Below are 27,653 nucleotides of genomic sequence, written 5' to 3' on the forward strand. Positions count from 1 at the left end.
AAAGCGTGAGATTTTGGAATAAAGGATTTATAAGACAAGGCATTAGTGATCAATGTTGAATGTTCAATCATTGCTTAGTGGTAGGATTAGTTTCAGCAACTTAATGGTGCCAATGGGTATGGTGCCTTCTACTACGATTATGTATAATAAATAAGTTCATGATTGTCGGATCTCGTTCTCAGCAGGGTTAGCGGCATGGCTAGAGTGACATAGTGATAGCATATGGTAATTGGATACTTTCAAAAATAGCGCCTACGATACTGACATGATAGTCAGACTACCATTTTTTATGGATGATAATTTAGCCTTGAACGGTAGGTGCTAATTTTATGGGTTGGTTATAATAGCCCTTCTATTTACTTCAAGGGATATGCTTTCATACTTTAGAAACTTAAATCTTTTGTAGTTGTATTGTTTTTCGCTTCACAACTCTTAATACTGAATATCTTGCTATGTTCGTTCACTGTGAAACTAGAGATTTGATTTTGCCATTCCAACATGGCGCTGCTTTTCTGTGGAGGTTATAGTCACCTTTTCACTTTCTGCGAATATCATATAATCCTGGTTGGGAACAGGAGTTGGTCTTCACCTTATCCGGTGTGACGCGAGGATACAATACACACAGGTATGTGCATCATTGCGGTTAGGGTATACTGAAACTCATTGCATTGTACTGTAGCCGGTACTAAATTTCGGCTACTTTTCTCCTTATACTTTCACGGGATGTCCCGTACTGCAGGGACCTGTTGAAACAATCGGAAGGATTGGTTCCGTTTCTGTTATATGGGTCTATACATACCCTGATTGGAATTGTTTGCGTGACAGTCCGTGGGACCTACGGGTGAGCATTAGTATGAGTAAAACGTTTATTTAAAGATTATATGAAATTGGTAGTGAGAATGTCATTGCGTTCCCTTGCAGGGTCGCGTATTTGATTTATATTTTATGACTTCAAATCACTTTATGTAAGGAGCTCTTACTTTGAATACAGATGAAACTGAGAGGTAAGCTTTAGTTTGGAGAGTTTGGCAATCTATGATTGTAATGGGACATAATGAATAGCTGTTGCCTCATGCCTTTGTCGTCTCAAGCTTAAGGAGATTCTTTTTTGTTTTAATTTTTACAGAAAAGTCTTTGGAATATACTTTTAAGGTACCATCCTTTCATTTTCTAACATACTATTGTGAGAATAGAATATTTATTCCACTGGTGGTATATTAACCTCTAACTGCACATGGGCCATCTCTATGTTGTTCTGCAGAATCACTTTCACTAAGGGATATTATGAAATTGGATGTTTTTAGAATGTATTCGTGAATATCAGTTCAAATATATGTTTAGTGGACATTTGCTTCTTGATGGAATTTGCTGTCAGCATGAAACAATTGCACAATGTTTTGGTTTTTGACTAGTCCTTTGTTCCACAAAGGTGATGTTTGGGCTTACATGATGAAAAAAGGAATGATAATTTTTTTGGGCACATTACAATATGATTATTTATATTACTTCCAGCCCTGAGGAAGTCGTGGGGTTTACACCCGTATACGACGAAACGCGTTGGTGTAAGGGAGTGGAAGATTTTGAAAAATAAAAAGACCGGACAAGCCCAAGAACACGAGAATTCTTTGTTTCTTCATGCCTTTGTATTATCATATCTTTATAAATTGCGTGTGCTTCAGAAACTGTAAATTGTTTGTTCAATCTTAGATTGAAATATTAGGAGAATTTGGGTGAATATTCTCCTCTCTTGAATGCACAGCAGGATATATGCAATTTGCTTCATATTGTAGTGTAAATCTGTATGAGCGCCTGAGGACTCTTTTTCACCCATTTTAGTAAACCATCATCTAGATTACCGGACTCTGAATTATGAGGGCGAAATCCCACAGTTTTGTATTGCAACTATTTCATTTGTGTTTTGTTTGAGCTGAGAGCTGCATCCTGATTAATTGCCCTACACCTCTTTAGGGGGATGCAAGAAGGTGCAGAAACATGATGACTTATACAAGTGGGTTGAACCAACCCGCACTTTTTAGGTCGAGCATCAGCGCGCATGCACTGTCTGGAAGACCTGCTGTAGTCCGTTTGCTGCCTTCCTATTGGTGTAGTACAGTATCCCTCTTCATTGATGCTTCCTAACTGGTGTAGGCAGCGAAATGTCACTCCCTGTTTTTTGCAGTAGAGCACTGCCCAAGTTCAGTTTCATTCTGATTCTAATGTTCATATGTTGCTTCACACAACTCTTTTTTTCTAAACGTTGCAGCGTGGCATGCCAAGCGTTATCTTGAAATATGGCAGCCGGACCTTTCTTTTGTTCTTCACCACGCAGGGCACTTGTGAAATGTGTGCTTCATTCGGTATTATTCTAATCTTAATCTGAAAGTACTTTCAGAAACTAGCAGCCTTGCCCATTGAACACACTAACTGTGTCAGCTTTTTTTGTGCTTATTTATGTAGTGCAAACTTGACCAGAGGTATTAAAGGAGAGGATGTATGTAGCCTTACGGCTTGTGCTGCCGGCTTTGCAGCTGTGGAACAGGGTTCAAGCCTCGCGTCGGCTCAGCACCTTGTGATACTGAGCAAATCACTTAATCTCCCTGCGCCTATCCAATAATGAATGTGTCCTTGTGTAACGTAACTGGTGCTCATGTAAAGCGCTCCAATACATTTGGGTCGAATTTGCGCTATATAAAGCATTCCAATACCTCCGGGTCGAATTTGCGCTGTATAAATCTGCAAAAAAAAAGTTGTTTACATGAGCACCAGTTGTGTTTCACAAGGTCACATTCATTCATGGTGGGCACAGGGAGATTAAGTGATTTGCAAAGAATCACAGGATGTTGAGCTGACACCGAGGTTTGAATCTGGTTCCCCAGCTCCAAAGTCAGCAGATCTAGCAGTTCTACCACATCCCCTCCCTGCTTTTTTGGTAGAAGAGGCGGTGGTGCAATGGTGCGTGCACAGGCAGTGTGCACTGCAGATTCTTTTTCCTTTTTTTTTCATATATTTTATATAAGCCGATGCAGCAAGAACTTCCGACCCATCCCCCTCCTCCCGTTCCCGACGAAGGTCATCGAGAAAATCGTCAACGGGCAACTAACCCGCCACCTCGAAGACAACAACATCCTGGACCCGTCCCAGTCCGGGTTCAGACGAAACCACAGCACGGAAACAGCCCTCATCGCCGCCACAGATGACATCAGGCGACAACTCGACAACGGCGAAACTTCAGCCCTCATCCTCCTGGACCTTTCGTCGGCCTTCGACACGGTCTGCCATCGCATCCTAAAAACACGCCTTCAAGAAGCCGGGATCCATGTGAAATCCCTCAGCTGGACCACATCCTTCCTGTCCGACAGAACCCAGAGAGTCCGACTCCCACCCTTCCTATCCGAAGCCACCAACATCATCTGCGGCGTACCTCAGGGATCATCACTCAGCCTGATGCTGTTCAACATCTACATGGCCCCCCTCGTACAAGTAACCCGCCAGCACAACCTCAACATCTCCTACGCCGACGACACCCAGCTCATCCTCTCCCTCACCAAGGACCCGCACACCGCCAAAACGAACCTCCACGAGAGAATGAAGGCCGTCGCCGAATGGATGCAGAGCAGCCGTCTGAAACTGAACTCGGACAAGACGGAGGTCCTCATCCTCGGTTCCACCCCCTCGGCCTGGGACTACTCATCGTGGCCTACAATGCTGGGAACAGCACCCACACCTACCGACCACGCACGCAATCTCGGATTCGTCCTCGACTCCTCCCTCTCCATGTCGAAGCAGATCAACGCCGTCTCCTCCTCCTGCTACAACACCCTCCGCATGCTCCGCAGGATCTACAAGTGGATCCCGTCTGAAACAAGGAGAACTGTTACACAGGCCCTCGTCAGCAGCAGGCTGGACTACGGCAACGCACTCTACGCAGGAATCCCAGCCAAACACCTGCATCGACTACAACGTATCTGAAAAGCCTATGCACGTCTGATCCTCGATGTACCCCGATGCAGCCACATCACCCCCCACCTGAAAGACCTGCACTGGCTCCCTGTCGACAAGAGGATCACCTTCAAACTCCTCACCCACGCACACAAAGCACTCCACAACACCAGACCAGCCTACCTGAATGACAGACTCAACTTCTACATCCCCACCCGCCAGCTCCGCTCAGCAAACCTCGCCCTCGCTGCTGTCCCCCGCATCCAACGAAAGACCACCGACGGCAGATCATTCTCCTACCTCACCGCCAAGACATGGAACACCCTCCCCACCCACCTACGGCAGACCCAGGACCTGCTCACCTTCAGAAGACATCTCAAGACCTGGCTCTTCGAGCAGTAGCAGTTCCCCCCCTCCCTTCAGCGCCTTGAGACCCTCACGGGTAAGTAGTGCGCTATACAAATTCCCTGATTGATTGATAATAAACAGGGCGATTTCTGTAGTTTTCAATCAGCCGCTGTTGTCCCAATCAAATATGCTACTCGGAGAAAGAATGACAGTTTATCTGAGTTATGCTTCATTGGGAATTTACGCCCCCCACCCACCTCCATTTTTAGGTTGAGCATTCAAGACCTCTTGTATATACTTTAGTATATACTTATAGTATGTACTCTGTGGGCTCTGGAGATCAGCCCTAGGACTTGTCTGCTTCCGCCTAGGGACTTTTTTTCTGTTCAACTGCCTCTATTTAACTGTCTTGATAGAAAACGACCACTAGAGGTCAGTAAAATACCAAAATTGCTTTCTGCTTTTTAAAAAATAAATAAATTCTGGCAAGTGCCTCTATTTGACTTTCTTGATAAAAAACGACCAGCAGATGTCAGTAAAATACTAGCATCACTTTAGCATTCTGTAGATTCCAGTCCATAGAAATTGTCTTTGACGAGCACCCGTAGACAATATTTTTTTCAATTCTTGTATTTTCAATGATATGACCACCGAAGGCCCTGATTTAATATTAAAAACAGAGCTTTGGACTATACCATTTCTCGCTGAAAGGCAATACTTCTCTCCATGTGTTCCCATACCTGACGTGTCACGCAGTTTGGTGCTTTTTTTCCCTTCATGTTAAAGAACAGTAGATGTTTCAGCACCCAGGCTAATGTGCTGCATAGCTAAATACATGTAAGGGCCCAAAGGCGAGACTGATTGCATTGCAAATGCTTGTTTATGTGGCCCACAAAGGAACCACGTGCATGCAAAGGAGGGTGGGGGGGGACATAGGTTCAGACGGTCCCGCTCACAGGGCCTGACAGAATCTTCTTTGGCGGGGGGGGGGGAATCAGTTGGGCGTTGTGACAGGCCATTCAAGAAGCATTGCTCGCCCTGGAGATACACGCAGCAGACACTCTCTTTGCTACTTAATGGTCAATCAATAGATAAAGAAGCCAAAAGCACTGAGTACTATGATAATGTGCAGACGGGAACTTTTATTTTTGAGAATGGAGTATTTTGCATAATGTGGAAAGTGCCATGCTTACCGCGAACCCACTAATGTTGCAAAGCCCCCCTCCACCCCCATGCTTGTTTTTTTCCTCAGTGCTGTACTGAACCCAACTTGTATTAACGACTGTTGGACTTGGCCCTTCTGGCAAGTTCACCCCTAGAACTTTTTGCATTTATCCTAGCCTTTTTCCTATGTTGCATTGGTGGTTTTAGGCCTCTAGGCGCCTTTACACTGTGTCCCAGTGGAAAGTGCGTGCGCTCTGTGTATGTTTTAGTGAGACTGACCTGCCCTCCCATATGAATGCATGGGGAATCTGAGTGACCGGGTTAAGTCCTGATGTGAGAGGAGTGCAGGGTCGAGTTTGGTATGTGCGAATTCGTGAGATTGAATGCTGCGCGATTATGTGTGCGGCGTTACTGTGTCTAGTGTAGAAGTGCCACTTCTAGAAGCTGGCATGTCTGTGTAATAAATGTGAAGTGACTGTCTGGCTTGTGATTGGCTGGCGTGCCTGGCTCCAGGAGTCAGGATGGGTCTGCCCCGGTGGTGAATGGAGAGATCTGCATGTTGATGGCAGGGAGGAGTACACCTGGGACCTGAATAGGGCTGGGCTTTCCCTCCACAATGCTGGCTCCACCCCCTGTGGTGCATCTGATGTCCCTGGCCTGTCCTGTGAATAGGGAAAGGGGCTGAGCAGAACAAAGTGCTCAGGAACCAGTTGCATCTGGTTCGCCCCTTCCCTGCACCTTTGGAGACAAAGGATTCAGTGTATAAAAGAGGGGCTGTGACCCCATGAAAATGTTCTTGTTCTTGGACTAGAAACTACCAGGAGCGTGCTGCTGCTGGGGCTCAGGGGAAGGCTTGCCTCCCTGGGCCCTGCCGAGCCCCTGGATGCCTGGAGGACTTCTTTTGGGGGACCCTTCTGCCCTGCATTTCCCTTCATTCCTAGGGACTCATCATTTTTGATTTCTGAGGACTTGTGCTTTTGGGGCTGGGGCTCCTTGCGCCCTGTGAGCGCTTTGCTCTTGATTTTCCATGGCCTGGAGGACTGGGACTGCATATAGCGCCTCGTGTGCGCTTTCTTTCAATTCCCCTAGGAGAGGGGAGCGCTACAGCCTCGCAGCGTCAAGCTGCCCATCGCTCCGGAGGGAATCCCCAGCATAGGGATTCCCCCCACATTGCCGTAGTCGAGCGGGTGCCACCCCGCATGGCCGCCTATTTTTGTATTTTGACTGGTGGGTGCCCACCCCGCTTGTTGTCCGTCCTGGCGGGTGCTTGCCCCGCTTACTGGCCGTCCCAGCGGGTGCCCACCCCGCCGGTATCTTGATTTTGACTTGCGGGTGCCTACCCCGCTTTTTGTTTAAACTTTGAGAGGGAGCCTACCCCTCTTTTCCGCCGAGACTGCTGCTGCCGTCCACGGCCCGCCTGGTTGTGGACGGGGCCGCCGGACGGAAGCGGAAGATGAGAGGCAGTGCCGGGTCGCCAGGGGCTCCCGTGTGCGAAGGGAAGCCCCGCGCGCCGCACCGGAGGGAAGTCCTGTGGACCCTTGCAGGCTCCGGGTGTGAGGTAAAAGTCCCGGGTCCCAGGAGGGGGCCCGGGTGAACTAAGGCGGCCGGAGCAGGCCGCGACCCAGAGATAGTCAATGCGGGGCTCCCGTGAGGAAAGGAGAGCCCCGCACCACGAGGAAGGAGACCGGAAGAGTCCAGCCTCCAGTCCAGTCTCCAAGAAGAGCCGGTGAGTGGGGCTCCGTGGTGTTGCTTGGTTTCTTTGCTGATGCGAGGCACAGAGTCAGAGTGGCCCCGTCTGAGAGCGGGCCGCTCCAGCGGTTGGGAGACATGGTCAATTGGTGGGGGCATGATGTTTTGAACGCCAGGGCTGCTCCACCGTGGACATCATAATTGTTTCTAGAGCCCCAGATGGCTCCAACGTTTGGGGGCATGTTATCTTTAGAGCCTCCATGGCTCGCACAAATGCACATTTCATTTATTTAAAATGCCAGTGTGCGCCCCAGTGCTCAGGGCCAGTCCTTCTTTTTCTGTATTGGCGCATATTGATTTCAGGAGCCCGTGCGCTCCATGGGGACATGTTTGTTTTCTGAGCCAGATGGCTCCAACGTAGGGCACATTGGTTTCCTCATATTTTACTTCCACAGCTGCGCAACACTTAGTGCCAGCTGCAGCCTTTAGGCCCTGTTCTTGTCCCCAGCTGCCCAGCAAGTAGTGGGCAGCTGCTACGTTTAGGTTCTGGTGCAACCTGGACCCTAAATGTGATTGAAGTACTATTGGGTTTTAATGCTTTGGGTGTTGGGAAATGTACCGTGGGTAATATGTTTTGCGCACCCTGTGTTTTATACCTCTAGATATGATTTCTGCATAGGAGGTTGTTTTACCTGTTTAGGTTTATGTTGGGGAGAGTATACTTCCCTGTGTGATGTACGCCCCTAGTGTAATTATGCTTAGGAGGTAGGGTCTAATGCGTTAGACTTGTGAGAAATTGCATAATGTGTTTATGCCCCTGTGATGTATACAGGATAGGTTTTATACCTGATTCTTGTGATAATGCTGAGGTCATTATTGCGCCAGTAGTTACTGGTTGTGCTCTACAGTTATAATTTGTGTTACAGTTGGTATATGTTCTACAGTTACCATTGGTGATTTGTGCTAATTCTGACAGTGGTCCATGTGGCCCTGTCTTGTGTAAATAGTCCCCTGTAAAATTCTGCCCAGTGCCAGTTGGCACAGTGTAAATTATGTGATTATCATCTAATGTGTTTACTATAATACAAAGGCTATTTTTTATATATAACCTTGTGTGGAGTTTCCTTTGTGGTGGGCCTAGGGTGTTGTTGCTGTGTGCGCGCGCAAACGCTTTACTCATTGCCTCCGGGATAAGCCTGACTGCTCGTGCCAAGCTACCAAGGGGGTGAGCAGGGGTTATCTTTGGCGTGTAACTCCCCAGCCCTGACTTAGAGTGGTGGTCTCTGCCTGGTTTTGGCGCAAGCCTTAGCCAACCAGAGATCCCATTTCTAACATTGGTGATCAGCGGTGGGATTAGGACTTGCGTTTGCGCAGGACCACAGCGACAGCTGGCTGCACTGCAAAACTCTGCATTTAGATAGTCACATGGAAAGGGATTATTGTTCTAAGGTTGTTTTTAAGTGTCATTTCTGTGGAAATGGGTTTCTTGTGCACTTTAAGTTGGGTGTCCTGCCAAGGACAGAAACCAGAAACTGGAGGTAACTGCCCTTGTGCAGACAGCTATTTCTTGGGTTGGCCTGCAGTAGAAGCTGGAGGAGATAACTGCCCCTGTGCTGTTTGCTATTTCTTGGGTTGGCCTACAGTGGGGACTTAATTGGTATGGAGTCACTAGCTCGGGAGGGTAGATCATCCCCTAAGTGCAGTGTGTTTTCTGGATTCACCAGTAAGGGTGGGATCCAGTGGTGGCAGCAGATGTGTGTCCAATGCATGTATTCCCATTCCCAGTTCCCGGAGTAATGGTACCTGTGTCACGTGGTGGTCAGGTTGAGAAATCAGGGGCGGTAGAAACTGTCTTACCAGTCGGGGAGGGGGTGGGTGTGCATGAATGGTGTGTTGCACTGGACAGGTGGGTGTGAGTTCTCTGAAATAAGGAGCTTGCTGAATACTTTGGTGTGAGTTCTCTGAAATAAGGAGCTTACATGGGGGAGTGACCCTCGAGAAATGGTGCAGGTGTCTTCTTACCCAGGGGTCTGGAAGATGTTCAGAGTTAGGTACCCTCACAGTGAGAAGGTTGCCAAGCCCCACATCATGTCCTGCGAGGAAGGTGTGCGACTGGGCCGTATTCCGAGCCTCAACCTGTCTCCGACACTGGATGGTTCTTAGAAGGAACACCACGTTGGGTGCCTAGTCTGTCTGGTTGGACTGTTCTTTTAGGGGGATCTCCCCGTGTTAGGTGATTGGGGAGTGATTCCAAAAGAAGTGGCTGAGGTGTCTTCCAGCCAGAGTGGTGGAAGTGGTTCAGGGTAGCCCAGCTAGGTCCCGGTATAGTGAGAGGGTTGCCAAACCCCACATCATGTCCTGTGAGGAAGGTGTGCGACTGGGCCGTATTCCGAGCCTCAACCCGTCAGGTTTCTTAAGGGAACACCAGGAAAAAGAGCCTAGGCTCTACTAATAAGCCATTTGAGGAGGATCTTCCCGTGTTCTAGGATCTGAAGAGGCATTTGGGAGTGATCACTTTAGGAAACAAGGAGAAGCTTTTGTTGGGTAGAGGAACCAGATGAAACTTAGGAGAGGCTATCCCTGAAACTGGGGGAAGTGGCCTGCAGTGGTTGCCTGACTGCCCAAGAAAGGAGTAAGGAACTGTGTGTGTACTTAATTTTCAATTTGTGTAAGATCTCCCAGTGTCTAGAGGACGTGTAGTGTCTGTAAGCAGAGCTCCAGTAGTTCTGGTGTCTGGCGGTACCGCTCCAGTTGGGAGGGTACGGAAGTCCAGAGGGGGAGGGAGTCCCCAGTGGGAACCAGTAGGTCAGTGACCATGGTGTCGCCACTTCTGTCCTGGGGGGGTCTGCACGCACTGTCAGATGGACAAAGGGGGCCTTGAGATCAGCGGCAGGCAGACTGTCACACTACCCATTAGTTATGTGTCACCCTCGGTAAGTCCTGGTTCGCCAGGCATCTGACTAAAGGGTACGTCCCTCGGTTGGGGAGCCAGTAGTCGGTGTTTCTGGATCTGGACGTAAGGGCAGCTGTAGTCCTGAGGGCAGGTGGGGCTCATCGTACGTGAAGAGACCCTGCTCTACAGTGGAAGGGGGTGCAGAGGGAGGGAGTCCTCGCCTCTGACCCCTGTGGATCCCAGGTGGTAGACCAGTTGGTGGAGAGAGGTCCTGAACTGGTGGGAGAGTTGTGTTCTGGAGGGTGCTTCTCCTGGGAGGGCGCGCAACCCCAGAAGTAGAGGTAGGGTGGGGCATTCTTGCCCGTGACCTCTGGTCAGCCTGAGGGTGCGGACCCTCGGTTGAAGGATCAGTGGTAGTTTGGAACTACACTGAGAGGGAGAGTGGAGAATTGCTATTGGATGCCAGAGGTTACTGCCCCCCACTCTGTGGTTTGGCAAGGACCAGTGGTATCTGGGGGGCCTAGGGCCTGGTCCTGGCCAACTAGGTAGTACCAGTGGGGTAGCCTAGTTGGGCCTGAGTTTTTTTTTTTTCAGATGGAACCACGTTGATTTAGAATGGCATGGAACCGGAGGGTGTCCCTGCAGTGCGGGCCTGCGTCCGTGTTCTATCGCCCCAAGCAGGGAAGACCATCACGGTGGTGAATGGTCTGCCCTGCGTTTTGGCTGGAAGGGGGTAGTGTTGGACTTGGCCCTTCTGGCAAGTTCACCCCTAGAACTTTTTACATTTATCCTAGCCTTTTTCCTATGTTGCATTAGTGGTTTTAGGCGCCTTTACACTGTGTCCCAGTGGACAGTGCGTGCGCTCTGTGTATGTTTTAGTGAGACTGACCTGCCCTCCCATAGGAATGCATGGGGGATCTGAGTGACCGGGTTAAGTCCTGATGTGAGAGGAGTGCAGGGTCGAGTTTGGTATGTGTGAACTCGTGAGATTGAATGCTGCGCGATTATGTGTGCGGCGTTACTGTGTCTAGTGTAGTAGTGCCACTTCTAGAAGCTGGCATGTCTGTGTAATAAATGTGAAGTGACTGTCTGGCTTGTGATTGGCTGGCGTGCCTGGCTCCAGGAGTCAGGATGGGTCTGCCCCGGTGGTGAATGGAGAGATCTGCATGTTGATGGCAGGGAGGAGTACACCTGGGACCTGAATAGGGCTGGGCTTTCCCTCAACAATGCTGGCTCCACCCCCTGTGGTGAGTCTGATGTCCCTGGCCTGTCCTGTGAATAGGGAGAGGGGCTGAGCAAAACAAAGTGCTCAAGAACCAGTTGCATCTGGTTCGCCCCTTCCCTGCACCTTTGGAGACAAAGGATTTTGTGCATAAAAGAGGGGCTGTGACCCCATGAAAATGTTCTTGTTCTTGGACTAGAAACTACCAGGGGCGTGCTGCTGCTGGGGCTCAGGGGAAGGCTTGCCTCCCTGGGCCCTGCCCAGCTCCTGGATGCCCTGGATGCCTGGAGGACTTCTTTTGGGGGACCCTTCTGCCCTGCATTTCCCTTCATTCCTAGGGACTCATCATTTTTGATTGCTGAGGACTTGTGCTTTTGGGGCTGGGGCTCCTTGCGCCCTGTGAGCGCTTTGCTCTTGATATTCCATGGCCTGGAGGACTGGGACTGCATATAGCGCCTCGTGCGTGCTTTTTTTCAATTCCCCTAGGAGAGGGGAGCGCTACAGCCTCGCAGCCTCAAGCTGCCCATCGCTCCGGAGGGAATCCCCAGCGTAGGGATTCCCCCCACATTGCCGTAGTCGAGAGGGTGACACCCCGCATAGCTGCCTATTTTTGTATTTTGACTGGCGGGTGCCCACCCCACTTGTTGTCTGTCCTGGCGGGTGCCTGCCCTGCTTACTGGCCGTCCCGGCGGGTGCCCACCCCGCCGGTATCTTGATTTTGACTTGCGGGTGCCTACCCCGCTTTTTGTTTAAACTTTGAGAGGGAGCCTACCCCTCTTTTCCGCCGAGATCGCGTCTGCCGTCCGCGGCCCACCTGGTTGTGGGCGGGTGCGCCGGAAGGCTATTTTTTATATATAACCTTGTGTGAAGTTTCCTTTGTGGTGGGCCTAGGGTGTTGTTGCTGTGTGCGCGTGCAAACGCTTTACACATTGCCTCCGGGATAAGCCTGACTGCTCGTACCAAGCTACCAAGGGGGTGAGCAGGGGTTATCTTTGGCGTGTAACTCCCCAGCCCTGACTTAGAGTGGTGGTCTCTGCCTGGCTTTGGCACAAGCCTTAGCCAACCAGAGATCCCATTTCTAACAACGACGGTTGTGTTTTTATTTAGAATCACCAGTTAATGGATCAAACTGCCCCTGGTGTACGATGTGTGTGCTCATTTTTTACATCAATTGTTTTCATCCAACTGTGTTCCCAGATCAATCGGACCGTGGTTCATCTCCAGGCCCTTCAATGTGTTACTGTGTAATGTAACATAAGTGACACTTCCGGGCGGAGGCGTCCTTAACTGTGGCGCAAAACAGCATGGCTGGACTCCACACCAGGCAGCATACAGGGCACCCAGGGGCATATGTACAAGCCCCTATCACCACCACAATGTCACTTTTACTGACATTGTGGTGGCGATAGGGGCTGCGCCTTATGTAGAAGGCAGCGTTAAGCCATTTAACGTGGCTTAACGCTGCCTTGTACATAAGGCCTCCTTTCACGGTATGGTTAGTGTGAAAGGGGCGTGCAGTGGGTGTTGTGGTGGGCGTTCCACCGCAAACCCATTGTATTTGACGCTGCCTCCTTTGTACAAGGGTGGCGTACATAGGAGGCAGCGCCAAAATTAAGACCATAAAAACCCTGGTCTTAAGTTGGCGAAACGAAGAGAAATGCATTATTTCTCCTTTTTTTTTGATTTTCCATGTGTGCTGCCTTGTGCAGCACACATGGAACAAGTAAAATGCCAAGGTTTGTTTAGGTACAGGAAGGTATTCCTTCCTGTACATAAACAAACCTTTTAAAAAAAAATCCATTTTGTCACGAAGCAGCACACATGGCAGTGACAACATGGCATTTCTAGGATTGTTTATGTGCAGGAAGGGACACCTTCCTACACATAAGACTATCCTCCCCTGCGCACAGACACCCTTGCACTCTGGTGCAAGGGTGCCTGCGTTGGCGCTAAGTTGCTAAACTTAGCGCCATCGCAGGGTGAAACGCCTTGCATTTCAGAAGTGGCGGAGCATGTCACTAAGCCAAGGAAGCTAACGACATGCTCCGCCACTTCCTTGTACATATCCCCCCCAGAGGGGTGTGAGCACAGGTAAACTGTCTCATCTTTAAAACTGTATCCATTTTTTTCACTTGGAGATCTATCTATGAACTATTTAATTTTTTTTTATATCATTTGTCACTTGGAGTTCTGTCCAATTTTCTGTGACAATTTTTTATCAGTTATTTTTAAGTGTTTGTAAAATACCACCGCACCGAGTTAGAAAGAAATGGGCATTGTTTAGGATGATTGAATCACTGTCTCCTGTCTTAACTATCTCTGGGTGCTGTTTTTCGGGTATATGAGGAGTAACGTAATACCAGACTTTTATAACCTTTATGGGGCATATTATCCACTGGGAGCGATAAATATCGCTAAGTGCGCTTAGCGCGAATATAGCTATCGCCTGCTATCGCTGGAATTGATCGCTGAGATAGCGCGTTATCAACGGCTATCTCCAATGCGATAAAAATTCCAGAGAAAGCGGCGAAATGCTGGATTATCGCTGGTAATCCAGCGTTAATATTTCTGCGATAGGGAATAGCTTGGAAATAAGCCATGGTGGATTTAGCCGGACGATTCACCTCCCATAGGGTAATGCTTCTAAGTCAGTTATTTTTCTGACGTTAGATTCCTGCATAAATGGGGATTTAGCATGAGTTCTATTCTCGCTAGGCGGGTATGGGGCATCGTTGGTTATAGCGCGAAGCTGCGTTATTGATGTTTTCTCATGATGTGAATGTGAGGCACGCCTACCTTGCATCTCATTCGCGATGAGATGCAAGGCGTTGGTGAAACGGGTGCTACAGCAAGGGAACACACGCTGAAGCCTGTTAGCGTGCCCTTGTTGATACTGCAATAGAATTATCGCCGCTTTTCGGCTGAAAACGGCCGCTAAAGCGGCGATAATTCTCTTGAAAATATGCCCCTATATTTCTAATCCTTTCTCTAAACAGCACACCTGCATTGATTGCGGAAGCCTTTTTTCAATTCCTGCTCCTCCCAGCCTGTTGGAGGTTCCGGCTGTGCTGCCTCTGCAGGCGCTTCCGAACAACGACCTTCGTGCAAGTGGAATTAATCATTCGGAGCTGCCTGACCCTGCATAATGTTTCAAAAGAGCAGGACGACTTAGTTGATCTTGTGTTGAACCAGCAGCCTCTGGCGGCCAGAGACCCGTGGACTCCATCTACCTTAGGTAACCCAGGCAATTTAAAGGAGAACCCCCTCACATCACAGACCCCGGATGATAGGACGTTTGCAGGAAGTATTTCGGGGCATATTATCAAGGACCCCGTTAAAAATTATCGCCGGTTTAGCGGCAGAAAACTGCCGCTAAAGCGGCGATAATGGGCTTGATAATATGCCCTTGAGAATTCCAATAGAAGCCCATGTTCTGGTGTGAACCTGGGCTTCTATGGGAATTCTCAAGGGCATATTATCAAGCCCATTATCGCCGCTTTAGCTGCAGTTTTCTGCCGCTTAACCGGCGATAATTTTAATGCCGTCCTTCGTCTTTATCAGATGCTGAGATACTTCCCTCCGATGACAGAACAGAGCACATTCAGATATACTGTGTAAGATGCTGATATAGTTGGAGGTGTTATTTGATTTGCATATTGTGCACAATTAGCAACATGAGATTAAGCAATTAGAGATATTTTGAGTTGCTGCTTAGCAGTTGCCACATTTTTTCCTTTAAAAAAATATCTTTCAACACCTGTGTCGACATCTCTGATGATACAAAATGCTAGCTGTATCCTACAAATATGGCACAAAGACTAAACTCATGGATTAACAGATATGACTCTCACATCCTGAGAAATAAACTGCGGAAGCCAATCAGCTGCAGCACTTAATATGCAATGCAATGCAATGGGTCTCGCATTTGCGAGAGTTTAAGGTAGTTGCATTGTAAATGACAATACCTTTTTGTTTATGTTTTAAAAACCAACACGTAAATAAAAGGCAGTGCCATTTACAATGCCAATAGCTTAAACTAATGCTTGTTTAATACTACCCCTGGGAATCCAATGCAATTGATGTTGTCCCTCCGATAGGTAGTTTTAGCTAGGATTAGCTTCCCCATTCCCCATTCCCCTCTCCAATCTTACCCGGGACGCTCAGCCCCTTTATTTGGTTATCTTGGCAGAATACCCTGAGAGGGAAAAATTAAGTAGGCTCACTGTGCTGAAATTCAGGAAAAGAGCTAATTGGGAGAAAATAGTATGTGCTATACAAAGGCCAACCACACCTATAATACATTGGTTAAATCTACAATTACTGGGAGAGGGCCTGGTCACCTGGGATCAGGGGAAATGCTGGGTTGGGATTGCTTGTCCATCTTTGGCAGCCTTCGCAAGCATGGGAGCGGTTCGAAGCGTGAACCCCTGCACAAAATATTGGCTTCCTTTGTGTCTTAATACCAACCTCACAAGGGGAGGAATCTGGGCCTGTCAAAAACTTTGTTGTTTCTGCTCAGGTTGCCAGCCTCGATTGCTCTGACTCCTTCCTTGCTCATGAGGTGTATTTATACAGCTGTAGGCAATATGCCTACTTTTAGAAAAGGGTCATTGCTACAGCTCACGTCACTAACTCTCATTCTTGCACATTTGGCATCGTTTTACTTATTTAACATCTCTGCTCTGCATATTTTACAAAATAGATAATGGACGGTCCCTGAGTACCCCTTTCTTAGTGTATGCTGCTGCAAACGAGCTACCTATATGCTGTAGTCCTAACTATACTTATAATGTACTTGCTTATCTCTCCCACATTTTCCTTCATCACATTACTAGGCACTGTGCCCCTAGACATGATAAGTATACCCAGGGCACAAGTCCTATAAAAAGAAGTGGGGGGACTGACTAAGTTAGGCAGTATGCAAGTGACATCATGACGCAAGCCAACAGAGCACATGATGTCACGACGTGTGACATCACAGGAAGTGACCTCACTGGAAGACTGTGCATTAGGATGAGTAGCGCTATAAAAGAAATAAAATAGTGCTATTTATATTGTTATTTGTGTAAATACTGGGAGAGACCAGCCCTCTGACATTCTTACAGTGCATGCACTTCAGAGGCGCAACTAGAGTGAAATTTTGGAGGGGGCTAATAAAACTTTCGGGGGAGGGGTGGCTAATTCTTCCAGCAAGTAGCAGAGTGGAAATGCAGGGGCTCTAAGAAGGGGTAAAAGAACAACAAACTCATTAACAAGTAAATGGCGCCTGGTGCACTTCTATAAAGGGACTGAAAAAAGTAAAAAGTATGCATCTCTTAAGTATCTGTGAAGAGATAACTAGCTGTGTGCTTTTGTTTTCTCTCCTGTGCATTTGCATTTAAGTGAGAGGTTTCAGACCTTCTCCAGTCCAACACTCAATCAAAAGGAGGCCTGACAGCCCCTTAACTTCTGCCTTCATCTTTGGCACAGCTGGAGGTGACAAAAATCCCCCTCGCTGCCTGCACGTTGCTGCTGAGAATGAAACGCAGACAACCTGCAGGAGCTGCTGAACGTGTCCGGGTGTCTGAAAATGACAATGGGACAAGTTCAACATATTTCCGTGGGGCCCAACTTCCTGGCAGTGGGGACGGCGACCACCCTGTGAAAAGAGTGGGTGGATGCCGTGTACCTGCATGTACCCCTGACTCGTGCAACACTGAAACACTTCCCACGTAGGGTCACAACAAATACAACAATCTGTCAACCACGCACCCCATAGCGCAGCTGTATTTCAGTGCTACATTACAAAACCACCTTATCCCTGTACCCATAACCCTGAACACATAACTGTGTGCCATTAAGCATGCACTTTTAGGCCTTTAGCCATAATCATTCACCCTGTTGTAATAACTCTGTCTCTATAGCCCATAGTCTTGTGTTCATAACTCTGTACCCTTAGCCTGGCATCTTTAACGATGTTTTCATACCCATGGAGCCATAACCAGGTAACTTGCACACTTTAGCCATAGTCCTTCATCAGTAACCCTGTACCTTTATTGCTGTATCATGTACCCATAGTAACCCTTAGTCTGTATCCATGACCTGTCTCCATATCTGTAACCATACACCCATAACCCTGCTTCCATAACCCTGTGCCAATAACCCTATAGGCTATGTCCATGACCATGTACCCTTAGAAATAGCCATGCACCAATACCCTGCACCCTGCATCCAAAACCCTGTGCCAATAACCCTATACTCATCACCCCACACACAACTCTGAATCCTCTATCATGTATTGCTATCCCTGTTCCTATAATCAAGCTGTGCACCCTTAGCCCTATATCCCGTACTCTAACTATTAACGCTGTACCCATAACACTGTATCCATGGTCCTTTAGTCATAAACATGCACTACACAGCCCAAACTACGTGTCTTTGATCCTGTATTCTGTACCATTAGACCTGTGACATGTACATATAACACTGCACCTATAACCCTATACCCTACTTGGATGGCAGCCTTCCAAATCCCAAAGAAACATAATTATTTACCCAGCTGCTGATTAAATAGCAGAAATGAAGTACTGTTTGGCCGGCAGGCATGCAAAGAGGAAATAAACTTCACTATTTCCCAGCGTCTAGCTAAGTAACTGTTAGACTTGGCATCTTTTGGCGTGTTTCCCCTGACTTTTTGCTTTCTGATCTCCCGTTTTTTTTTTTTTTAAACAAATGTTATTGCCAGTTGCACAATAGACGCAGGGCTCTGTACCCCAGAGACCGCTGCAGCATCAGGTTATACAGTGGCATGACCGCAAATTAGATGGAAGAAAAAACCAATTGACTCTGTTTTATGGTGTAATGATTCTGCACACTTTCCTCACTGCTGTCCAGTGGGAAAGTGCAAGTGCTCCTGTATAAAATGTGTATGGATTGGTATTTCCATGATTGGCCTATTTGATCTATGTGTCAGTCCCAAGTAAAGTGCACTGCGAGTGCCAGGGCCTATAGATCAAATACTGTTGGTGGGCTGCAGCACTGGATTGTGCCACCCACGCAAACAGCCCGTAATGTGTAACTCTGGCCTGCCATTGCAGAGCCTGTGCGCAGCCTGGGGCTGCCATGTCGACTTGGCAAGTGCACCCACTTGCAAGTCCCTAAACCTTCCCTTTCCTACATGTTAGTCACCCCTAAGGTAGGCCCAAGGTACCCCTGTGGGCAAGGTGCATTGTATGTGAAAGGCGGGACATGCCCTGGTGTGTGTGGCATGTCCTGATAGTGAATTACAGCCTACTTCGTTTTTCACTGGTGCAAGGCTATCTGTTCTCCATAGGCCAGAATGGGCAGTTGGATTATTACATCCTATAATCCTAACTGACCCAGGGAACATGGTAGAAATTCGAATTTAGTATGCCTGAACTCAGAATGATAAAATACATCTTTTAGTGAAGTTGGTTTTAACATTCTGAGTTTGAAAATACCACTTTTAGAAAGTAGGTATTTTCTTGTCTGACCATCCAAGCCGCCTCTGCTAGGTTGTGTATTCCTTGTCTGGAGTGTGAGTGACAGGGGCTGGGGGATTCCAGGAGACAGGGTGGGTCAGCACAGGGCTGAATAGCAACATCTACATGTAGATGGGTAGGAGGAGTTGCACCTGGGACCTGAATAGGACAGTGCCTTCCCTCCACAACGCTGGCTCCACTTCCTGTGGTGTGTCTGATGTCCATGGCCTACTCTCAGAAAGGAAGGAAGGAGGCTTGTCAACAAAGTGCTCCAGGACTGACCAGAACTGGTTTGGACCAGGCAAAGGCCCTTCTGCCTCCAGAGGACAAAAAGAAATTGAGGATAAAAAGGGGGACCCAAACCCCAGAATTTTAGATCTCGCTGGAATCAAGGAACCTGCCAAGACGAAGAGCTGGAAAAGCTGCCAGGAGGAGTACTGCCCCTTTGCTGTGTTGTTGCTTTGTTGGGTTGGCCTGCAACTGCTGCTTCTGCCTTGGGCAGTGAAAGGACTGGACTGAACTTTCTCTACTTGTGCTGAGTATCTCCAAGGGCCTGAACCTAGCTGGCCTCCTGTTAAGAAGTCTCAGGGACTGCAAAGACTTCACCAACCTCTGGGTACCGCTCCTGGAACCGCTGTTTCAGTTGCCACAGAGAAGAGGGAACCCCGACCGACTCTGTCAACCGACTCCGTCGCTGGCCTTGTGTCCTGAAGGCACCGCAAGCCGCACCGACTCGCCCTGCACCGTAAACCTTGGCCTCACCGACTCCGTCACCGAGCCGCTGCCTGCGCCGCATCGAGAGACACCGCAACATGCATCGCCTCGCTTCACTTCACTGGCCTGGACTCACCGACATGATCGCTGCTGGCTCAACACCCGTGACCGACTCATCACGCACAGCTGTCTGACTCGGCCAGTGTTACTTCCCGCCAACCGGCTCTTTCGCTCGCTTCACAACTTGCCAGCACCGCATCGAGCACCGCCTCACCCTGCACCGCCCGCTTTGGTCTCAACGACGCCATCTGGATGATCGTCACCGAGCCGCTGCTCGCACCGCATCGATAGGCACCGCACCATGCACTGCTGCCACTTTGCACAGTAACCGCGACGGACGCCACGACCGGCTCTGTCACCTGCACCGCAACCTGCCAGCACCGCATCGAGCACCGTCTCGCCCTGCACCGCCTGCCTTGGTCTCACCGACGCCTTCTGGACGATTGTCACCGAGCCGCTGCTTGCACCGCATCGAGAGGCACCTTACCATGCACCACTTCCACTTTGCATCGCAACCGCAACGGACGCCAAGACCGACTCGCACCGCCGTGTGGGTCACACTAAGAAAGGTACTGTGAACTAATCTGTCCCGCTGCTGCTGGCCCGTACCGACGCGGTCAGCTGGAACTGCGAGACTCTGTTGTTTTCAGCATCGCGGTAGGCTCAGACCGAGCTACCGACTCGTACGAACTGTGTTTTTCAACATATTTTGCAACTTAAAGACATTTTGAGAAGTAACAATTTCTGAAGTACTGTATTGTGGATATTTATCGTATTTGGTCTTGTTTATATAAAAATACTGGATATTTTTCTAAAACTGGTGTGGTGTCCGTTTGTAGTGCTTACATTGTATTACTGTTGGTTTTGTGCAAATGCTTTACGCACTACCTCTAAGATAAGCCTGAATGCTCGTGCCAAGCTACCAAGGGGGTGAGCAGGGGTTATTTTAGGAGTGTAACTCCCTTGTCCTGACTAGAGTGGTGGTTTCTGCCTGGCTTGGGTGCAAACCTTAGCCAACCAGAAATCCCATTTCTATCAGTAACATACACTTTGTAATATTTGAATGGCGGTCAAGTAAGGTGCAAAGAAAATTCACTATTTAACCCCTACTGACTAAATACCAGACATGCACCATTAACTGGTGGCTGTGCAGACAGCAAAGAAACATCATTATTCATCTGGCTGCTGGCTAAACAACAGACCCTGAGCATGATTTGACAAGTGGCTGTCTAAATAGCAGTGAAACTTAACTCTTTTCCTGGCTTCTGTATATATGCTTAAGATGCGTTCTAAATGTAAATGCCTAGCACATATTTCAATAGGCATTTACCATCAAGAGCAACTGTAAACAAGGAGTGAACATGATTAGCACCCATCTCCTTATGCGAAGTTAGTGCTAAAACGGGTTTAAATGCCATTTGCACCCAAGCAGCACTAACTCATGGGTCACTAACTCGTAGGTCTAAATGTCCTAATTGGCACTGAAGAGCACATTGGGATGTTTCCAAGTTAATTTGGCTCACATAATACACATGAAACTCCATTTTACCAAGAGCCAAGACACAGCGACTTGAGAGGCCCATTATGAAGCTGTCATTTCCTCACCAAATGCTCTGGCGTTTTGCATATCTGAAGAGCAGGCTAATAAGAAGGATGCTTCAATCATTTCCAAGACTAGCTGTTTACTCTTCTAGAGCCATGTACTTGCTTTTACTCAGTCATATGGATGCACCAGGGTCTGTTATAGAATAATCAAAAGGTTTCATGTTATCAGAAGGCCCCTTTTTCTCCCTCACGTTTTAATGTATAAGCTAGAATTTGTATTTCAGATTCAGTTTCATGAAATAAATTAGATTAAAATTCCTGGAAACGATGATTTGTAAAAAGAAAAGGCCAGAGCTAGAAATGTTGTATCCCAGTGACTCCATCTAATATCCACATCTAAATAGGAACCATTGTTATCGTTATAAAATCAAAGCAGTTGCATACGAATCCTTATGCAAGTTATCAACTCAGTATCATTGAGCGGTTTCATTGTAATTTCAAAACAGAAGGAAGGGAAACTGTGCATCTTTTTAAAAAAATAGAATCTATATACCCAGACAAGTCAGTAATATGTTTTGTCAGATTCTTTTGTAGCAAAGTTCAGCAAGTAAATATTGTCTAGGATAAAAGCTTGCATGGTTTGCAATGACATCATCATTTCAGTCTAACTGCATTAAAAATAGGTTACTGCGTAATCTGATTTCCAAAAATTTGGGTCTTAAAAGGCAGCCTTTATAGACCTGTTAAAGCAGTTGGAGCTGCTCAATTTAGGCTCCCCCCTTACACATCACAGAAGTGCAATCGTCATGTACACCTAACACTATATACGGTGTGTGATTTAACTTTATAAACATGAAATGTAGCATTTAAACACATTATTGAAATGTATTCACTGGAGAAACTAGAGACGCATAAACGTTTAGGTTCAATTGTACTCTAACTGTGAAGACCTGTAATTCTAATTCGCCTTTACATTTGTGTTTCGGGTTACACTACGTTTATTAATATGCTCTGCATATGTAATCATGAACTTATTTATTCTAGTTTGCATTTATTCTGAAGTCACGTGCACATGTATCATCATATGTTCAAAATGCACATTGAAATACGTAACTAAATTTAGCTTGACTAGCGGCCTTGACTTTGAAATGTATTTTGCTTGCCTTGCGTGCTCCTTCTTTTGCAGGTCTGTTGTCATGATTTCATAGCTAGAGAGAGAAGTATTGCTGTATTATTGATAGGGAGGTCTGAGAAGAGAAATCTTGGCAAGGATGTGTATAACTAACGAGCAGAAGAAGCCTCCTATTAATCGCGTATCAGGATCAAGAAGATAGTCAAGGTTGCAGAGACTCTACAAGTCTGTGGGATGGGAAAGTCGAAGAATGTTGCTGATACTGTGAGGAAGAGAAATATTTGGGTATCTGATGACGTGTGGAAAGATATGTTTTTCTTGAAACTTCTTTGTTTGATTAATTTCAGACCATTAGAATTCAGATCAGATCCTTCTCGACTCTGAGGGGTACAGACCTCTCTATTTCCCTTGCAAGTGTGTAGCTTTGCACTAAGAACTTATTCTCTTTTAGAAAACGTCTACTGGAGTTTTCATTTTGCTGACACCTTCCCGCACTTCTGAATTCCTTGAGGCCTTTCTCCAATTGCTCTTTTGCATCTTACACTTAGAACTTAGGTTAGATGACTTTAGAAACTATTCATGTTTAGGAGTGAGGGCTCCTGCAACCGCTCACGTAGGGAAAGTGTCGGGTCGGGGTGATTATTGATAAGTTTCTGATATGTTAGGGACATGGCTTTTTTGTGCATGTGTTCAGTCAATAGCCTGTCCTCCAGGGGGGAAGCCTCTGGAAGGACGGTGTCAGGTGGCAGAACTGCCTCTAGTGCGTGACAAATATGGCGATAGCGAAACAGTTCTGTAGATGCCATCTAATATTGGTCTTGAAGTTGTGTGAATGGAATAACCTTTCCCTTGGCCCAGAGGTCGCCCATGTGCGATATCCCGATGTCATCCCATCGTTTGAATCCTTTACTACTTCTCAATGTACCCAACACAGCGGTGTCCCAGAGGGGTGTCGCCTGTGTGATCTTTTTGTTCCAACCAAGCTTCCTGTGTGCCATATATGGGCCATCTGTTTAGTCGGTCCTACCAGGGCTCTCTGCCGGTTAGTGTTGTACAGTGCCCGATTAAGTCCCTCTATCCCCAGCGTAAGCCTGTCCAGATGGTAAGCGGGATAGGTGTGTGGGACATGTATCCATTGTTTTTTTACGGTCAGTTGGGAAGCCCAATATTACGTTTCTATATTGGGTAGCGCTATGCCGCCATCATACCAGGAGCGAAACAGTTTAGTCATGGCTATTCGGGCCGGTTTCCCATTCCACAATATTTTGGTCACATCCGAGTCAATGGCTCGAAAGTAGGCTGCCGGGTCCAGGAACAGGGTATTCTGTAGGGCGTATAAAAAACGGGCGAGTGCCATCATCTTGAAGAGTGCTGCTCTTCCTAGAAGTGTCAACAGTAGGGCCTGCCAATGTTTGGTGTCTCTACGCAACCTCTGTAGGGGTTCTAGGAGATTTAATGTCATGAAATCCTCGGAGTCGGGCGTGATATGGATCCCCAGTTATTTAAAGTGACTAGACTCTTGTTGGAATTAAAATGTTTTCGGTCGACTTCCCTTTGCATTGTATGACTTAAGTTAGCATTTGCTGCACCATTTTGTATTTTGATAATTTGAGTAATGATCAAAATGAACTTCTGTCTCACCTCGTGTCTGCCTCATTAAAAAGCAACTGCCAATGTGCCCTCTGTATGTGTATTTCTTCTAGGTTGAGTTTGCTATGCTAATGAATTGACTGTTCATTTAATTGCATACCTTTCCGTCTAGATAGGCTTGCTCCCACAGCTCAGAGCGGTGTGGGCAGGCAGAGTAACCTTGAATGCAAGATAATGTGTACCCGGTCCTAGGATTGTAGCTCATCCTTCTGTATCTACTTTGTTCACTAGCTACCAGACTGGAAAATTCCTGTCTAGGCGTGTCTTCGGGGGTATTGAATATGTACTTTATGCCTTTCCATGTTGCCTAAGGTTGGCTGTCTGCAGCAATCCAAGGTCAGACTGGACTCCACTCGAGTGTATGACTAAAATAAATAACTTTGGTTTTTATTCTCTACTGTCTGACCGACTTCATTTGTTTGGAAGGCTGAGAGGAGGTCGCGAGTGACCCGGGTGACCCTAATTGGGACACATCCTTCAGTTGGCGCCCGAACAGGGACCCCATCGGGTGAGTGACCCTTCCTTGCCTGTGGACGGGTGAGGAGGTTGGGGCCACGTCAGGTCAGACGGGCAGACCGTGTATCCCTGCATGAGAGTCTTCTTTTTTTTTTTTTTTCCTAAGTCCTCATTTCACCATCTGCATCAGCAAAATTAACAATAAAACCCAGTTTCAACCTAGGTGCCCTGGGCTTATGTTATTGCCTATGCATTAGGCCAACCAGGCCAGCATTTTTTGTTCGAGGCTTGGTGTAATCATTGGACCTATGAAGCTTTAAACCAGCCTCATTTCCTTGCCCCAAAGGATCAATGGTGACCAGATGTTATTATCCTCATTGTCCAACATGCCCTGATCCAATCTTGCTGTGCCCAGTGCTACACCCAACCAGCTCTCATAAGACGGAGGTCTAGGATCCTTCCTTAGCCTACAAATCTCTCTACGCGCAATCAAAATCAAACTAAAGAATAAACCCACCTGCATCGTAGAGAGCTGCCTTATAAGGTCATTATCCAATCCAAAGATAACTCAAACCAAGTTAATATGCAGCTTAAATTTTAAAACGCCTTCCATAGCGCACTCCAAATTACGCCAAAAGTCTCTCATGTGTGTACAATCATAGAAGATATGCATATCATCGGCTTCAACCAAGTCACATCTGGGACACCTAGGAGATGGACAAGAAACAAATTTTGCAATCTTCTTAGGCGTATAATATAGCCTATTAATCACGTAGATATGTTTTTTTTAAGAGAGGCTGGCTTTACAAACTTATATAAAATTTGGAGAGACAAAGTATATAAACCGGCTGATGCATCTCCCACTATAGTGGAACTCCATACCAGATGAGAGGGGGGAAGCTCTTAATCCTTGGCGTCTAATAGGCTCCTATACCAAAATCCGACCTCCTTTTTTCTTGAGTTTACATTCTGAAGTATAGTCTCAATCTCCCAATTTCCACCTATGAGCTCCTTCTCTGCTGAAAACCAGGAACACAATTGCAGATATTTGAATCTAGAAAAGGAGTCACCTATTCTTGATCTTAACACCTCCCAGGGAAGAACTCCATCTGACGAAATGAGGTCAGACCAAATACTGATTCCTGCCGTTCTGATTGGGGAAGCCAAACTGTCTTTCAGACATACAGGTAGTCCCGGGGAGTCCCAAATTGGAGCAAAGTCTGAGTAGTATCTTATCCCCCATTTCGTCTTGATTTTATACCACACATTAAGTGCTGATTTTAAAGCCTTTAAGCGGACCTTCTTGAAAAACCTTGGCGCCCCAAATTTATACAGGAATCCAATGCCCCCACCCTCTAAATTAGCCATAGCCCTCAAAATCCTCCCCCAATTAGTATCAGCAGGACTAAAGAGGAGGCACCGTATATTTTTAAACTGGAAGGCAAAGGAATACAAAAGCACATCTGGAAGGGCTAATCCACTCTTTAGCAGTCTTCGTTTTAGCTTCTTCCAAGATAATCTGGAGTTTTTATTAACCCATATAAAGCTGCCTATATTACTTTGGATTTTTGCCAAAAGTTTACCTGGGAACTCAAGAGGAATAGTGCTAAATAAATACGTCAGTTTAGGCAGAATTACCATCTTAACCAAATGTACACGGCCGTAGATGGTAAGAGGTAAATTCTGCCATCTAGAAAAAAGATGGTCAATTTCCTTAGCCACTTTCTTCAAGTTAATCAGTGGAATACTGCATGAGTCCTGCACTATAGTTATCCCCAGATACCTAAACTCCTTACTGCTATTTTCAGGCCAATTATCGACACCCCAACACATTACCTCAGTCTTGGAGGAGTTAACCAGATACCCAGAGTACAGACCAAATTCCTTCAGGGTAACTTCTACCCTGGGAAGCACCTCCGCTGGATTGTTGGTGTAAACCATCAAATCATCCGTGTAAAGGGCTAATTTGCACTTATAATCTAAAACTTGAAAGGGGGTGATTTGTATATCTAGTCTCAATGCTTGTGCAAGGGGTTCGATATAGATATCAAACAATAGGGGTGAAATGGGGCACCCCTGTCGGGTACCCCTTTTTATACTAAAACTGGTTGTCAATAGACCATTTAAGAGAATGACTGCAGAGGCGCCCTCATAGCACTTAATGAGGGTTTGTATGAATATTGCACCAAATCCCATCATTTTTAAGGTTTCCCATAGGAAGGCCCAATTAACACGGTCAAACGCCTTGGCTGCGTTATATGCAGCCACAGCCAAGAGCTCCGACAGTGCCAATGCCAATGCCAAATCAATGCTTCCTATCAACTGTAGAGTTTGCTCCTGAATGAACCTACCCGGGATAAACCCCTTTTGGTCGACATTAATCAACCGTGGGACTATCCTGACCAACCTCCCCGCCAAAATGCTGGTAAAGATCTTATAATCCACATTAAGCAGGGATATTGGCCTGTAAAAGTCTGCCTTAAGAGGGTCCTTTCACGGCTTCAGGACAAGTACTATTGTTGCCTCTTTCCACGAGGGGGGAACCCTACCATCTGAACAATAGATGTAATTAAAAAGTTCATGTAACCTAGGAACTAACACCTCCTGGAGTACCTTATAGACTTCCCCCGGTAGAGCATCCGTCCCAGCAGCCTTATTATTCTTGATCTTCTTAATATGAAGTTTAATTTCCTCTTCTGTGATGGGATCATCTAACATATCGCGCCCCTCTGCTGTCAATATTGGTAAGGCCTTATTTTTTAACCATTCTCAAATATTGTTGGGACTTGAAGATGTCTCCTCTCGATAAAGATTAGAAAACACAGAAAGGAGGCACCTTTGCATATCCTCTTGATTATAAGAGGTTTTCCCCGTCTCGTTTATAATCAACTTATTGATGTTATTTTTTACTCGGTCCGCCTTTACTTTCCTTGCCAGGATAGCACCAGCTTTTTCTCCATATTCATAATTTTCCACATTATGGACCAACCATTGTGCTATTAATTTTTGATCTAACTTTCCTCTATACTCCAATTGGAGATGCTCCAGGTCTCTAAGAGTTTGTGCAATGCTATCAGCTTGACAGCTCATCCTTACTCTTTCCAAATTGGATATCTCTTTTTCCAGTTTTTGGAATACTGACGCCTCTTCTCTATTCTTAGCACATATCAGACTGTGTAACAGACCACGGATCTGGGCCTTAAACGCGTCCCATACATAGTCTAATGATGTCGAGCCCGTATTATCAAAAAAATTGTTAATAGTAGATGTTTAAATGGCACAAATTATTTCCTGGTTGGATAACATTACCCTTTTTAATGTCCACCTAGGGGTGAAGTTAGTCTTTGGCTTATTTCCTAG

The 27,653-nt window shown here is 46.8% G+C and overlaps 1 long non-coding RNA gene across 1 annotated transcript in view; it reads left to right on the forward strand.

The window, feature by feature from the left end:
- The first annotated feature begins 568 nt into the window (after window positions 1–568).
- LOC146870143 (uncharacterized) overlaps window positions 569–27,653 on the forward strand; it is a 37,420-nt gene continuing 10,335 nt past the window's right edge. The window contains exon 1 of the long non-coding RNA XR_014969582.1: window positions 569–625. This is a non-coding gene — a long non-coding RNA (uncharacterized LOC146870143). The remainder of the gene's footprint in view (window positions 626–27,653) is intronic.

The sequence above is a fragment of the Triturus cristatus genome, chromosome 1_1, assembly GCF_964204655.1.
Source record: "Triturus cristatus chromosome 1_1, aTriCri1.1, whole genome shotgun sequence".
NCBI lineage: Eukaryota > Metazoa > Chordata > Amphibia > Caudata > Salamandridae > Triturus > Triturus cristatus.